This window comes from Pleurodeles waltl, chromosome 7 (assembly GCF_031143425.1).
Source record: "Pleurodeles waltl isolate 20211129_DDA chromosome 7, aPleWal1.hap1.20221129, whole genome shotgun sequence".
Taxonomy (NCBI): domain Eukaryota; kingdom Metazoa; phylum Chordata; class Amphibia; order Caudata; family Salamandridae; genus Pleurodeles; species Pleurodeles waltl.
Window position 1 is genome coordinate 577,510,938 of NC_090446.1, and position 15,028 is coordinate 577,525,965.

Consider the following 15,028-nt stretch of genomic DNA (forward strand, 5'->3'; position numbering starts at 1 on the left):
GGGGTTCAAGTTAACCCCAAACACCCACCACCAGCAACACGGGGCCAGTTGGGTGACAGGTCAAAGTTGAGCAAAAGTAACGTGGGCTCCTATGGAGACAAGGGGGTATCTGGAATCCAGTCAGCAGCAGGTAAGCACCCACGACTCAGAGGGCAGACAAGGGGGGATTACAAGAGCACCTGAGGGGCCACAAGTAGGCACCAAACAAACATCCTCAGCAGCACAGGGGCAGTCGGGTGCAGGGTGCAAACAGGACGTTGGGTTTCCAATGCTAGTCTATGAGGAGACCACGGGGGTCACTCAGAGGCTGCAGGCGAGGTCTTGGGGGGGGTGTCTCGGGCACACCACTGGTCGGACAGGGAGGAGGGCTGCCTGCTGAATGATGAGGCACCGGGGGTCGGTTTCTCCAAGACCTGGGGTCTGCAGGTGCAGTGCGTTCCTTAGGCATCGCATATCTTGATTCGGAGCTCACGGTCAGGTTGGTCCTCGGGATTCCCACTGCAGGTGCCGTCATGGAGTGGTGCAGAGGTCAACCCAGGGTGGGCACTTGATCAAAATCGCCTGGGGTCCCTCTCTTGCTTGGTGGACCACCTGGACATGGGCCATGGGTGTCGGGTGCGCAGGGGTCAAGACTCATGAATCCAGAGTGAAGTGGGAGTCCTTGGTAGTAGGTTTCTGGGACCTGGTTAGCAGGATCCCAGCACACTATCAAATAAAGTTGGCATCAACACTAGGCAAAAAGTGTGTGTGTGGGGGAGTAACCATGCCAACAGTGGGTCTTTCCTACACCTAGTTTTTCATTAAGTTAAATTTGCAAAAAGGGTTAATGTGGGTAGAAATCAGTAATCATTAAAGAGAACCCCCAACCATGTTGTTACACTTTAAATATTGAGTTTGTGTTTTTCCAGACTAAGTGCTCTTAAGCTATACTGCCTTCCAGTATGGGTGACATGTGACTCCTACACCCTGTAGTCCTCGGTCTTTTGTAACATTTCCTATACACTGATTTACATATGATTGATTGTCTCTGTGTAATGTGCTCTGGCACTGAACACTGGTATGAGTGGTGCTATAAAACTAATTAAATGTATATGAGACTGGTTATGGTGACTTAAGGAGCACTGTTAAAGGGTGGTAATGAGGGAATCCATGGGGGAGGTGGTGACTGGGGGCGCCCACAAACATTGTCGCACCAGTCACCACCCGGGCTAAAGCCAGTCCTGTTTCCATTTTCAGTCTTCTAAAAATAAACTTCTATTGCCCACCTCTCTTTAAAGCAGACAAAGTAGAATACAGAACTTCTCGATTTGGGAGGACACACTATTTTTAGAGAAGTCTGAAATAAAACCAACACAGTGTCTTCCAAAAACGAAATCCAGTTTTATCTTGGAGTGCACATTGTTGCAAAGAGCTAAACATTTATCACATGCTTCAGAATCAAGTTTCAAGTTTAGTTTATTATGTTTGATATTATGGCGACATGGCAAAACAAACTTATAAAAACAGTTATACTGTAGGGAAATTTTTTAAAGCAAGTGAGCTAAAAATTGAATCCCATGAACCCTCGCCTACCAAGCAAACCCAATAAAAAAAGAATACATTGATAAACATACAAACATATGACTTCAATATCAACATCCAACACTGAGCACACTGTTCTTCTAGACATACTCAAAACTAGAATTACTATACTAATCATGAGAATAGTGTGGGAAAGAACAAGCGCTATTGACGATACAACTAGATAAACCTAAAAACAGTAAGGATAATGAAGTGCAATTAAAACTTAGCAACAAGAGACAGTTTTCTATATATGTGCAGAGTCTTGTTAAGAATACCTCAAGTGCAAAAGTACATTTCTTGAAAACAGCTGTAAAATTGAAACAACTTGCTGGTAAAAGAAAAAAAAAAAGAGAAAAGTAAGGTATAACCCGAACCCACATAATTCAATTGATACACATTAAAGCAGATTCAGTAAAACGTCACCACCGGGTAGTTATAGCTAGGACCACATTTCCATAGGAAATTCATTTTTTTGGATTGCTAATAACTTTGGCTGCATTTGACAAATCTTCTAAAAGGTTTCCCAAAAAAAGGGACTCATCTACTTCAGTTTCTTCCTGGAGCACTTCGGGTGATCTGTCAAGCTGGGGGCCGAGAAAAAGAGGGGTCCCAAAAGATGCTTTCCCCACGCAATTTTCCATAGGTAAATTGTACAGCAATACCGCAAAAACAGCAACTGAATTATATCAAATTTAGCAGAAAGCTAGGTCTTGGCACAGAAAGAGTGCCTTTTGTGATTTGGTGTAAATCAGTTTAGTAGTCTCCTAGAAATTAAGGTTCAAAATGTAATTATACATCATGTAGTGGAGGATCTGTGGAACAGACAAATCTGAAAATAAGATCTAATTGGTGGCCAACACATTGACAAAGATGTATGCCCCTGTTCTAGATGTATACCTGGTGGCCAAAAAAAATAATAATATATATGTATATATTTTTAAACGGGACCACAGATCTGTGGATCCCCGTGGTTCAGTGCAATTTATTGCAGACAGTAGCATGCAGCCTCCCTTTCTGAGCCATTTTAGGCCCTGGGGACCCTATCCCTCTGGCTGTTTTTATTATTATGGGAAGGGGCAATGCAGCCCCCCCTGCCCGGGCCATTATACGGCCTCAAGGACCCCGTTCCTTGGGCTGCAACAATTAAGTACTTTGGGTGCTTCGATCCCACCTAGGGCACCCACAGCAAATGCAGCCCTTGGGGCAGCTCTTGGGGGCAGAAAACAGCACTTTCTTGGGGGATGGGGTCCCTGGGACACTGCTGCCATCAGGCCTCAGGGAATGGGTCACCAAGGCTAATGGATGGCTCGGGGAGGGGCACCTACATCCCTCTTCCCCCCAAAAATGCTATGGCCCCAGGGCCCTTACAAGGCCATAGGAGAGGGGCCCCATACCCCTATCCAACAAAACAAACGCTTCACCCCTGGAGCATGGAGTCCCTGGCATCTTCCACAAGGCTCAGGGAGGGGGGCACACACTCCCTCCCCATTAAAAAATGTAATTGGCCACGGGAAATGGGTCCCCAGAGTCTTGAACAGGCTCAAGAAAGGGGGCAGCATGTCCACCTCCCCTTTAAAGAAGTGATCAGCTGCAGGGGGTGGAGTACCCGGGGCCTTCTAAAGGCTCAGGGAGGAGGGACGCACACCCTCTCCCTAAATATAGGAATAAATATAATGCTGTGAAATTTAAATGAGCGTACTAGCTGCTCATTTCACATTCATTGCTCCACCTGCAGAGGGGCATCATAATGCCATGCCAGGGCTTTTTAAAGCAATTTTTGATGCTGGTGGTGTCCCTGCCAAGTATTTTGGTATCTTATGGAGGGCTGCACAGAGTGCAGCAGTCCCTCAGGAGCATTTAAAAAACATGCTAGGTCTCCAGGGTGATTGAATTCATGATCCGGGGATAGCTTAGTATATTTTTGTAATGCTCTTTATGCTGTAGTTGTATGCTCTTCAGCTGGACTACAGGGACCCTTAGTGGCTGGTTCCATGGCTGCACTTTGTGGCCTGAAAAATATATATTTTTTAAAGACTTAAAACATGTTTAATGTTTTTTTAATTGCTTTTATAAAATCTACAGTGAAAAATCACATTTATTAAGCATTGAAATGTGCAAATAAAAGCTAATAGGTCTGCTATATATGTGTTGATAAGCAGGCCCTTTGCTAAAGCCAATAGGCCTGCTGCTTTTTATATTTTGGTGTTCTGACCCTCTGACAAAGTCGGTAGGTCTGCCTTACTTAAAATGACACCCTTAAGATTGTTATGTGATGGTCAGCTTTGTGTGGCAGTGGGGGCGTTGGGGACGGGGCTTGGCAAAAGGACAGGCTCCATGTCATGCAAGGCAGTAGGTCACTGAAATTCACCAGTTACAGGTATGTCAAGTAACTATAACTCATGCCCTAACTTAGCTATAAATCATGCCCTGCCAAGCACTGCTAATTACCTCACAAATTACATCACTCATGACATCTTCTATGATATTACATCTGACATGACATTATTGATGGCAACACTGTGCATGGTGTGGGCAGGTTACTATTACTTTAGGGCACAAGTTATAGTTACTTGCTTTTCTTACTTACTACCAAATAGATATCTACTTTCTCCAAGAGCTCCATATAACTGAGTCAACATGGGTCCCCATTCGAGCAAGATGGGCTGCAGAAACGCATGCCTCACTCTACTCAACTATGCCTGAGGCACAGCCATCCTTCTCTGAAAGGGTTACTATGGCGCACCCATCTGACACTTTAAGCAAAGGAAGGCAGATTTGTAATAATAGAGGGCACTCTAGATGGTGTCCCTGTCATGCTGGTCTCCGTATCTAGTCCCAATGTGGACAACCCTGAATTCTTTGCAGAAGTTTGGCTCCTGATAGCTACCATGGGACCAGGGGCGATAATATAAGATGGAGGCTTTAAGATTGTACTAGACCAGGCAGCAGATAGAGCAAGAGACTCTAGACGGCGTCACCCTGGAGCTGCAGCCCATTTACACACCCTCATGGAAGATAATCTCCATGACATACAGTGATCGATGCATTTCATTACCAGTGAAGGCACATGTATCACCTCCACATACAATACCTGGATCAGAATTGACTATTGGCTTGTCACACCGGATGTGCTCACGTGAGCCACTGCTACCCCTCACCTCCTGAAAACCCTGTCACATCACACCCCAGTCCTGCCGGGGCTCTCCCTTAGCCAGGTTGGCCCTAAGGCATTCTTGTGAAGGCTGCCACCTCACGCACTGTGAGACTTTGCGTTCCGCAATGAGATGTGTGCAGCAATATTTGAATACTTTACTCAGAACGAGCACTCAGTGGGTTCACAGAATTCTATGACGCAGTAGCCCAGGAGACACTCTATTTACGTAAAGAAGCTGCTGCTAGATGCTACAGTGAGAGTGATAGGTCCGGGAGGATAGCTGCAGGACTTCTCTGTAAGCCCTGGGCCAGTGAATACATCACTGAACTCGAAGATGAACAACACTCCGCTCACACGGGCCCAGACTAGATCAGGTTATGACAGCCTTCTATGCAGATCTTTACTGCACAAAATCGACCCTTGACTCGGACACACTGAATGCCTTTTTTTTTATACAATTCAACTCTTATGGCTAGGAGATGGGCACAACCAATACCTTGATGTACCATCCACGGTAGAGGACATTACCCGAATCATTCAGAGCCTGCTCGGGGACATAGCATCCGGTCTGGATGGCCTCACCTCCTCTTTCTATAAGGAATATGCCTCGCTTCTCACCCTCCACTTACTGGAGATGTACGAAAAATCCTTTTTGCAGGGCATATTCCTGTGTTCCTTGTGGAAAACCTGGTAAGCCGACAGACAGAGGCAAATCTTATAAACAGCTACTGATGATCAGCATTGATAATAAAATACTGGTGAAATGAATCACAAATTGCCTACTACCCATCTTGCCAGACATGGTCCGGACTGACCTGGTCACGCCATACAATGTTTTCTCTAATGCATACAATTCACGCTCCGAGTTACTCTAGGGAATAGTCCCTGTTTCTTTAACCCGATTCAACTACTTACTCCTCCCCCACAGCTCAGCTGTACATCAATGGCACACTCACTTCCCCATTCCCAGTGTCTAGAGGCACCAAACAGGCTGCCCTTTGTGGTGCTTCTATTTGCAATGGGTCATTTTGTGGCCCAGCTGCAATAACACCACTCCCGCGTGGGTATATTCTTCACAGCCAAGAGAATTGTGGTGTCCCTGTATGTGGAGGATGTGAACCTCTATGTGCTTGTCCCCTAGATAAAGAATTCCCCCAGTTATACATGAAGTGATCCATGGTCCAAATCAGTTGTCTTCCCATCCACTTCCGGGACAGAACAATTGGAATCCGATAATCCACTCCAATGGGTGACAGAACCAGCACCTACCGAGGTATCTTGCTTAGCGGAGACCTGGATGAGTTCTGGAACTATGGACGAGCCATAGATTTGTTGGAGGAATGTGCCCCAAACTGGTCCAGCCTTCCACTACTTGTTGCAGACAGAATTGCCATTGTGAACATGACTGTCCTCCCGAAGTTCCTCTACTTGCTCCTCAATATTCCCATCCCCCTCATGAAGCATTTCCTGTGACTGCTTCATTCAAATCTGGCGACCCTGGCTTGGGCTGGCAGGCAGCCTACTGTAGAGTTGTGTCAGTTGCATGGGAACCACTGACTCTTCCATTCTCGCAGGGTGGCTTGGGAGCCCCAGACATGGACTTATAATTCTACTACACACAAATTCAGTTCACCCGTTTCTGGCTCTTTCCCACGTGTTTTCAACCACACACTGCTGTGGAGGTGGATAGTGTGGATCCTTGCCCGCTAGCCACTGCATTATATTTTCTAGGCGGACACCCACATGATGCTATAGAAATGGTGACATGCATGCTCTGGGCGTAGGATGGCCTCCGACACCGTGCCCAGCTCAGCGGTCTTTACGCGCCCAGTGTCCCACTGTTCCAGTGATGCAAGATGAGGGGCCTGCCATCGAGCCCACTGCGTGGGGCCTCTGTTGCTGGGTAACCTATACCCAGAAAAGCAGTTCATTCATGTACATCATGTAGTGCAGGACTCCTCGCACACACCACTGAACATCCTACTGTACTACCAACTCTGCATGTTTTTGCGTGCATTACACAGTTAGTTCCTGAACTGCCCCCCCCCCCCACACCAACACACCCCCAGACACTGCATGCAATATACAATATGCTCACACAGGCATCACCACGTAGGCTTATCACCTGACTCTATGCCACAATGCCAGAGACGGCCTCAGTGATAGTCCTGGGTGCTCAGAACGCCTGGGCGGCTGACATGTCCATCTCATTTCTGAGGAACAATGGCCGTGCTCAGTCCGGTGTGCTCTCCCCCAACTACAGACTCCGATTAATCCATTTTCATTTTCTGCATTGTGTATACCAAACACCGACCCAACTGTATAGGCTGGGACTTGTAGAAGAAGCACAGTGCCGACAGCTGCTGTCCTGCACCTCGCTTGGCATTGCCCTGCTATGGTGGTAGTTTGGCCAGAGATTTATACAACTATTGCCTCGATAATGGGTCATTGCCTGCAACCGACGCCCCCAGTCATTCTGCTGGGCTATGTCAAGGCGATGCCCCCTGAGGCAAGACGGCTGGCTGCAATGCTTCTACTCCTAGCTAAGCGGCAAGTGGCTTTACACTAGAACAGGTGCCTGCTCCCTCAGCTCACAGACTGGTTGTGTGACGCAGCATCCTGCCAGGAGCAACTTGCTGCCTATTAAGAGCTCAGGCTGGCACAATCACAGTCCAAAGACATCGGGGGCCGCTGACTATCTAGCTGACACAACATATAAATGAAGCTCTCAGCCCAGAGCACGCCCTGGAGGGTTTGGAGGTGTTCACTCAAGCATCTACATCTTCGCCCATGTGACTCCGAACACCACTGGACAGCCTCAACCATGTGGAGACTGCTCTGGCTGAAGGTCCCTCAAAACACCACCCTGAGGAATGTTGTCATGGGCAATCATGCTGTCTATGTTCTTTGCTAATAGCCCATGTTCTGTACTTTCAGGTCTGTGATGTATGATTCATAGTGATGTATATTTTATGCGCTGGTGCCCTATCCCCTGACTTCCCTGTTCCCTCTCTCTCTTCTGTGTTACCTCAGTATGTTGGAAACTAATAAAAAAAAAGGAATAAAATGTCCCTTCAGCCATTGCTTTTTATATAAATATACTAACTACTGGTGGTCACCAATAGGTAGTTATAGTTAGGACCTAGTTTCCATAGCAAAAAGGTTTTTTGTTTTTCCAATAACTTTGCCACCGTTTAACAAATCTTCATTAAATTTTAAAAACTGGTACACCACTCACTTCAGCTGCTGTCTTGAAAAATTTGGGATGATTTGTCAAGTTGGGGGGCGAGAAAAAGGGAAGGTCCAAAAAACGCATTTTCCCTATGTGTTTGCCCATGGGGATTTGAGACACGACTACAGCACGAAACTCTGGACAAAATAACACCAAATGTAGCAGAAAACTGGCTCATGGTCTAGAAAGAGCCCTTTTTGTGATTTGGTGTGAATCCATTCAGCGATTTTCGTGTAATTAAAGAAAAAATAAAATTGTACATTTATGGGCGCTGACCCTCCGCAGATCAGACAGATCTCATGCTGAAATCTGATTTGCTGCCAAGACTTCCTAGATGAAGTGTCGAGCCCCACTAAAAAAGTGAAGAAAAAAAAAAGAAAAGGATGCAGAGTAGGAATACCTTGATCCGCTAGGCCTGGTGATGGGGTCCACCAGGGACCAAGCTAGGGCCAAAAAGCAAATGTTTAAACTTTTTTCCTGCAAATCTGCGGAGGATCCATGTATCCCCGGAAAAAATAAAAAAACAAGTGCGGTCTCTTGTACTTGTTTGTATATGAGCCCCATATGTGCATATTATTTTATATATTATGGGGAGGGAGATGCATGCGGCCCCACTCCCAATGGCCGACATAGACTCCAAGGACCGCCACCTTCCTGGGGCCAGCCCAACGTGTAATTGTTAGGAGGGGGTGTGCCGCCCCCTCCATAGGCCTTTTAGGGCTCAGGGGGCCACCACCTCCCCTGCGTTTAGCCTCTACAATAAGAGGGGGCCATGCGGACACCCCTCTTGTGCCCCTTAAAGGCCCCAGGGACCACCAACCTTACCCAGGGCCATGTTTTTTTTTTTTAAAAGGGGCACAACGCCACTCCCGGGCTCATTTTGGCCCTGGGGACCCTATCTCGGGGGCCCGGCCATCAAAGTGTGGATACCCTGATGCCCACCTAGGGCACCTATCACACTATGGTTGGGAGCCGTGGGGGTAGCCCCAAGGCCCAAGCAGCCCCAGCCGGCTTCCTGACCTCTAGCAGGAGCCTGCATTGCTCTACCCACAGGGACCAGCTACAAATGTTGTTACCTGCAGGCGGGAGCAATCTTCTCATCTCTCTATCTGCCCACTTCAGTAATTCCTGGTTGAACTGGTGGCAGTCAAAGACAGCATTGTGGTCGATCCGCAGTGGATCTGCATCTCTAGTTATACATAAATCTTCTTTTTAATAACTCCAAAATAACTGATCAGATTTACACCAAATGACAAAAAAGCATTCTTTTTGGACCTAGATCTAGCTTCCAGCCAAATATGGTATAATTCCATTCATCGGTTTGGGCTGTAGTTGTGTCTAAATTCCCTAAGAGAAAGTACATGAGGAAAATGAGTTTTGGACCCCACCCTTTTTCTTGGCCACTGCTTGAGGAATCACGCCAAAACTTTCCAAACAGCAGCTGAAGTGACTGGCAAACTAGTTTTGAAAAATTTGGGAAGGTTGTCGAACAGCGCCAAAATTATTAGCAAAAAAAACAAAAAACTTTTTCCTATGGAACCTAGGTCTGTCTGTATATGTACATATATATATATATGTATGTGTGTGTTTTGTGTCTGAAAACGTTTTGTGAGAAACCTTATAGTTAGGTGTGACAAAAGGATCTGTTTTGGTTTAAAAAAAGAAAATAATAAAAAATGTAGAAAGTCATTAACTGAAAAAAAGTTAAAGTAACGTTTTAGTTGGTGAATATGACAGTGACAACATTAACGTTTTGAACAAAAAATAAAAACTGTGCTCCTCCATCCCCATATTTAATAAATTAGCCTCTCTGTGCCCCCCTCCCCATATTAATGAATCTGGTCGAGGGGATGTGGTCTTCGGGGCCAAATACAGCTCTGGTAAGGGGGCTGAATGCCCCCCTTCCCATATTAATGAATTGGGCCCCAGGGGATGGGATCCCTGGGGCAGAATATGGCTGAGGCCGCGCAACCTCGAACCCTAATTAAACAATGTGGCCCTGGGCAGCCATTTATTTTTTCGATCCAATGGGATTGCAGCTAAAATGATCAATTCTAATTGTATTTTGGCCCTGGGAGGGAGGGGGGCCCTTTGGATCCCCCCCAAGGGGCCTAGGAGGGCAGGGTATACTTACCCTGCCGTCTTATGTTTGTTTTCTTTTTTTCTTTTTTTTTTTTACTTCAGGAGAGGGGACTAAGTTCCAAAGTCCTGTAGTGGCTACCAGCAACATTTTTCTAATGTTACTGCCAGCCAATCAGTGTGCTTACCCTTGTGGGAGTGACTCTCACAGGACTTTAATTTCACAAAAAGCACAACCTGCGGATAAAGATTTAGCTTCCTGCCAAATCTGTAATTCAGTTCAGCAGTTTTTGTGGTAATGCTTCTTAAAGAAGTCTTTAACAAATGCATGGGGATCTTGCGTTCTGGGCCCGCCACCCCTGTTTTCTCTGCCCATCTAGGAAGCTGGCTTTTTATGTAGTGGGCCAATGCAAGGGCACACTATGCAAAATGTCCAGACAACCTCTATTTGGTTTTGCAGGGATTTTCTTTAATAATCGCAAGTGCTCTATTTGTGGTAGTGTGGTTGAGCAGGTAAGGATTATCAGAGGGGAGTGTTAAGCATTTGTTGCACTCTGAAGAAATCTGAGACCAATTTATAAAAATAACAGATTTTATATTATTTTCGACACCAAAATCAGGTAAGTACTTTCAGAGTTAGCAATTATAGAAGAAAACTTTAAAAATGCACAGATGGAAGAAAATAATTTAATGCATAGGGGTACTTGTAGACAGAGTTCAGGCATGCATTTTGCAACTTAAAGTGCTAGGGGGCAAAAGAACCACCAGAGTTTATGTTTACCTTCCTTGGTGTGTCCAGGTGCAGTGTTGCTGGTCAGGTTGGTAGCCTTGAACGCTAAACTGGTCGAAACCAGAGGGCATCTGTGAACACAGGCTGCAAGGTGGGACTTGGGTACAAGTATGGCAGATCCCCAAGGAGGGTTCTGCTTGTGAGGGCTTTGGGCAAGGGGGTACAGTTGTTGGCGTGAACTCAGACAGTGGGGCTCGGATGCAGAGGTACTTGTCCGACTGGTCCTTTGCGTTGGAGGTCCGACTGGTCCTTTGCGTTGGAGGTCTCAACCTTCTAGGGATGACCTGCAGAGGGAAAGAAAACAGGACAGCAAGGACTTTCTCGATGTGGCCTCATCAGTCCTGTAATCCCACGTTATGCAGGTCAGTTTTGGCTGTAGTGGTGCTTGGGCTGAACAATCAACAAGCCTTGGTCACTGCAAGTGCTCGGGTACCCAGGGTATTGGTGTGGGGGACTCCTAGGAAATCTAGCACCTCGAACCTTGGCAAAGATATGGAGCTCACATCCTAGAGCCAGAAAAACCTCCTCTTGGTGTGAGGCTCCCTCAGTGGACCAAATGGCCAGCAAAAGGGTGTACCTGACAGATGCAGTTGGTGCCTGTAGATGCAAGGGAGTGGCTCCTCCACCCCAAGAGAGATGCTATCTGATTGGCGAAGTGCTGGACAGTTCTCCAAGGGTTTGGGAAGATGTACATCTTTTGGACTAGTCTGGTCAGCGCAATTGTCGAGGTACTGGCAACAGGCCAGGGTTTTGCACCAAGAGTTGGTGAAGTCCTTTTTTCTTGCACTGCTCTTCTTGTGTCCTCCTTCGGTTGCCATCAGTCAAATATGAAGTCCTGGTGCCAAGGAGACCCCTAAATACTGAATTTAGGGGAGTGTGGGGGTAGTAACCAATGGACAATATACCCCTGGGATGACTACACCCTTTATATGACCATTTCCTGTGGGTAGTTGACATAACCCCGACCCAGAATTTCTAGTTTCACCAAAAAACAAGATGATGATACCCTTCCTCGACTGTACACTTCAGGTAGCCACCCTTTAGGGGTGTGCCTAGCCTGTAAATGTGACCGGCCTTCGGCATACCTAATTTCCAGCCGTCTATGATGCCAAATGGGCCTCAGGGTGTGGCATTCCCTAGGTCTGGGAGAAGCCAGGGTTGCATATTAAAGGGCGGCAGAGGCCATGAAGCCTCCGGCCTAGATATGCTACATTGCTAGCCATCCTGCTGGAGGTGGTGATAATCCCTTCTGCCGAGCAGGCATTGTTTTTGGCCTCTGACAGCGCGGGCTTTCCCATGCAGGGGGTCAGAAACTCATCTGTGTTGGCAGGCTGGACTATACCAGTCAGGCAACACACTCCAAGGCTGGTTTGGTTTCCTGGGGCATGTCAGACTAAATCTGATACTGGCACCAGTACAGATCTATTAAGTTAAGGTGTGTTTGATGCCAAACACCAGTATCTTGAGTGAAGCCATCATGTAGCTGGGTAACTTGTAATGACCAGTGCCCAGTACATGGTCTCAACATGGCTTCCTGAACACTTGCAAGGCTTAGCAATAGACGTAGGCATTACAGGGGTATATCTGCTCATGCCTTCACATGTATTATAATTAACCCTGTCTTAGGGCCCTAAGGCCTGCTGTAGGGGTGACACAGATATAAGACATGCAGTGTTAGTGGGCATTACACACAGGGGTGTGCAATGTCGGGTTTTCAGAATGGCTTGCACCATTTCATGCATTCCTGCAATTGCAGTCTGCATGCAATTTATGTGTCCCCCCCTTAGGGTGGCATTATACATGCTGCAGCCCTTATGGACCCTCTTTAGTACTCATGCCCTCTGTACCGGGGGTCCTATTAACTAGGGACTTACAGTGGTGCTAAAGTCATTGCCAATTGGGTAACAATCGTGCATTTACCTGGTTTTGGGAAATGGTGCTGGGCCTGGTTAGCAAGGACCTAGTGCACTACCAATCAACAACATCAGTATTAGTGGGCAAAAAGTGGGGGTGACAATGTCAATAGTGGTACTTTCCTACATGTAGCGTGCACTAGATTATTAATGTGTTCACATGTATTCAGCTATTCTTAACAGGGTAGTAATGGCAATAATACTGCACCTCCTAGTATAGTCCAATAAGTGAGTTTTGTGAGTAATTTACCTCACGTTTGGTGCACAAGTGGTCAACTCGCCCTACTACCTAAGGGCAAAATAGTATTGAGTATACAGAGAATTATATACACAATATGCATAAGTACAACTGAGACCACAGCACTCATAAATGTCAATAGTATATAGTGTGGCAGAAAGAGCCGGTGTAGAAGGTCCAAAATGTATATTACAGTAGTCTCCTTGATGTTCTAAAAGATGATTTATTTAGGTCGGTACGACACAGCCGATTTATTTGATTCGGTACGGCACAGCCAACACGTGTTTCGTCACACAGTGACTTTTTCAAGGCTGTAGAAAGATATATTGTAAATAAACGATATATAGGTATCAAACCTATTTATATAAAACCGTGAACATCAAATATAGTACGTACCATACAGACAACAGTGATATGGATTAATTACTAGTGAGGAGAGACAGACATAACCTCAGTGATTTGGGCATGAAGACGACAAAACACCCATAGTTAAGGAATTTGTGAGGTTTCTCTGGAAACTGTTCCAAACCTTATCCAGATATAGGGTATAGGTTACCCAACCGCGTGAGAAAGGCATAGTGCATATTTAGTTAGACATTTAGAGATGCAAGAACCGTGGAGAGTCCGAAGGGATGGTCAGTGAGTAAGTAAATCACCCGACATTGCAAGACCTACCTAGATATTGGATTAGCATCTACAAAGTCCATCTAGATAGTGGTGTAATATACTATAAATGAGTAAAGAAAAAAGAAAAAGAGTGGGAGAAAAGATGTTATGAATTGTGGTGGGACTACTGGATAAATCTAAGTAGTGATAATATTCATAGAGCTTGAATATATAAATGTATATCTCTATCCTTATAAGTACCTGTTATCCAATCATATAAGACTAGGAAACCGATGTGTTGGTAGAAAAAGATGGTGCTGGGAAATCTGAAGAGTTTGTTCTCCGTGAGTTTTGGCGGGTGGTCGTCCAGCAAGAAGCAGGCGGTGATAAGTCCTATGTTTAGAGCAGAGAACACAATATACTCTAAGTGGATTATAGGTGGAATGCGTAAAATTAAAAGTGAAGCTCTTATAATAATAGTGAAGAAAAGGAAGGGTTAATTTTTAGGATATCATCTCACATTAATTGTGACTAGTAAAGTAGCTAGGGAACAGGAGTCTATTCTTGGAGTATGGCAGACTCAGGTACCACATATGTATCGACTTGAACTTAAGGAAATAATCTCACATTAATTGTGACTAGTAAAGTAGCCAGGGAACAGAAGTCTATTCTTGGAGTATGGTAGACTCAGGTACCACATATGTATCGACTTAACGAGTCTGGAGTGTTTCCATTCACTCCCATGTAGATCCAAAAGTGTAAAACGGGTTGTTTCCTTACCTGTGTGACCGTAGCACATTCGTCAAGGTTTATGAGTTCCAGTCAGTAATAGAGACATCGTGAATGCGGGGCGTTTATATGGCCACCGTAAAGAAATTAAAAAATGGACTCCTCATGCGTAAAGAAAACGTTATGGCTGACGCGTCCCTTTTCTTTGTGGTTTTCCTTCACTCAGCTAGTCCAAAATAAAAGTAGGACTGCGAAAAGAGATGTCCGGAAGTAAGTGCGAGCCAGAAAAAAAGGGGGCGGCCATGGTGTTAAGGGAACGAGTAAGCGTTCATTTGGAGCTGAAACAGTCAAGAGGATTTAACCCCTTCGCTGCCAGGCCTTTTCCCCCTCCTGTGCCGGGCCTTTTTTTGCCTATTTGGGGCAGTTCGCGCTTAGGCCCTCATAACTTTTTGTCCACATAAGCTAACCAAGCCAAATTTGCGTCCTTTTTTTCCAACATCCTAGGGATTCTAGAGGTACCCAGACTTTGTGGGTTCCCTTGAAGGAGGCCAAGAAATTGGCCAAAATACAGTGAAAATTTCGTTTTTTTCAAAAAAATTGGAAAAAGTGGCTGCAGAAGAAGGCTTGTGGTTTTTCCCCTGAAAATGGCATCAACAAAGGGTTTGCGGTGCTAAACTCAGCAGCTTCCCAGCTTTCAGGAACAGGCAGACTTGAATCAGAAAAC

The 15,028-nt window shown here is 45.8% G+C and overlaps 1 long non-coding RNA gene across 3 annotated transcripts in view; it reads right to left on the reverse strand.

Annotated features, from left to right (window-relative positions):
* Nucleotides 1–14,549, reverse strand: part of LOC138304391 (uncharacterized) — a 58,865-nt gene extending 44,316 nt beyond the window's left edge. The window contains exons 1-4 of one of the 3 annotated variants that reach the window (XR_011205562.1): nucleotides 14,356–14,549; nucleotides 13,837–13,968; nucleotides 13,645–13,696; nucleotides 10,810–11,102 (exon numbers count right to left, since the gene is read on the reverse strand). This is a non-coding gene — a long non-coding RNA (uncharacterized lncRNA). The remainder of the gene's footprint in view (nucleotides 1–10,809; nucleotides 11,103–13,644; nucleotides 13,697–13,836; nucleotides 13,969–14,355) is intronic. The other 2 variants (XR_011205561.1, XR_011205560.1) reach the window with 2 other exon arrangements.
* Between the last annotated feature and the right edge of the window lie 479 nt (nucleotides 14,550–15,028).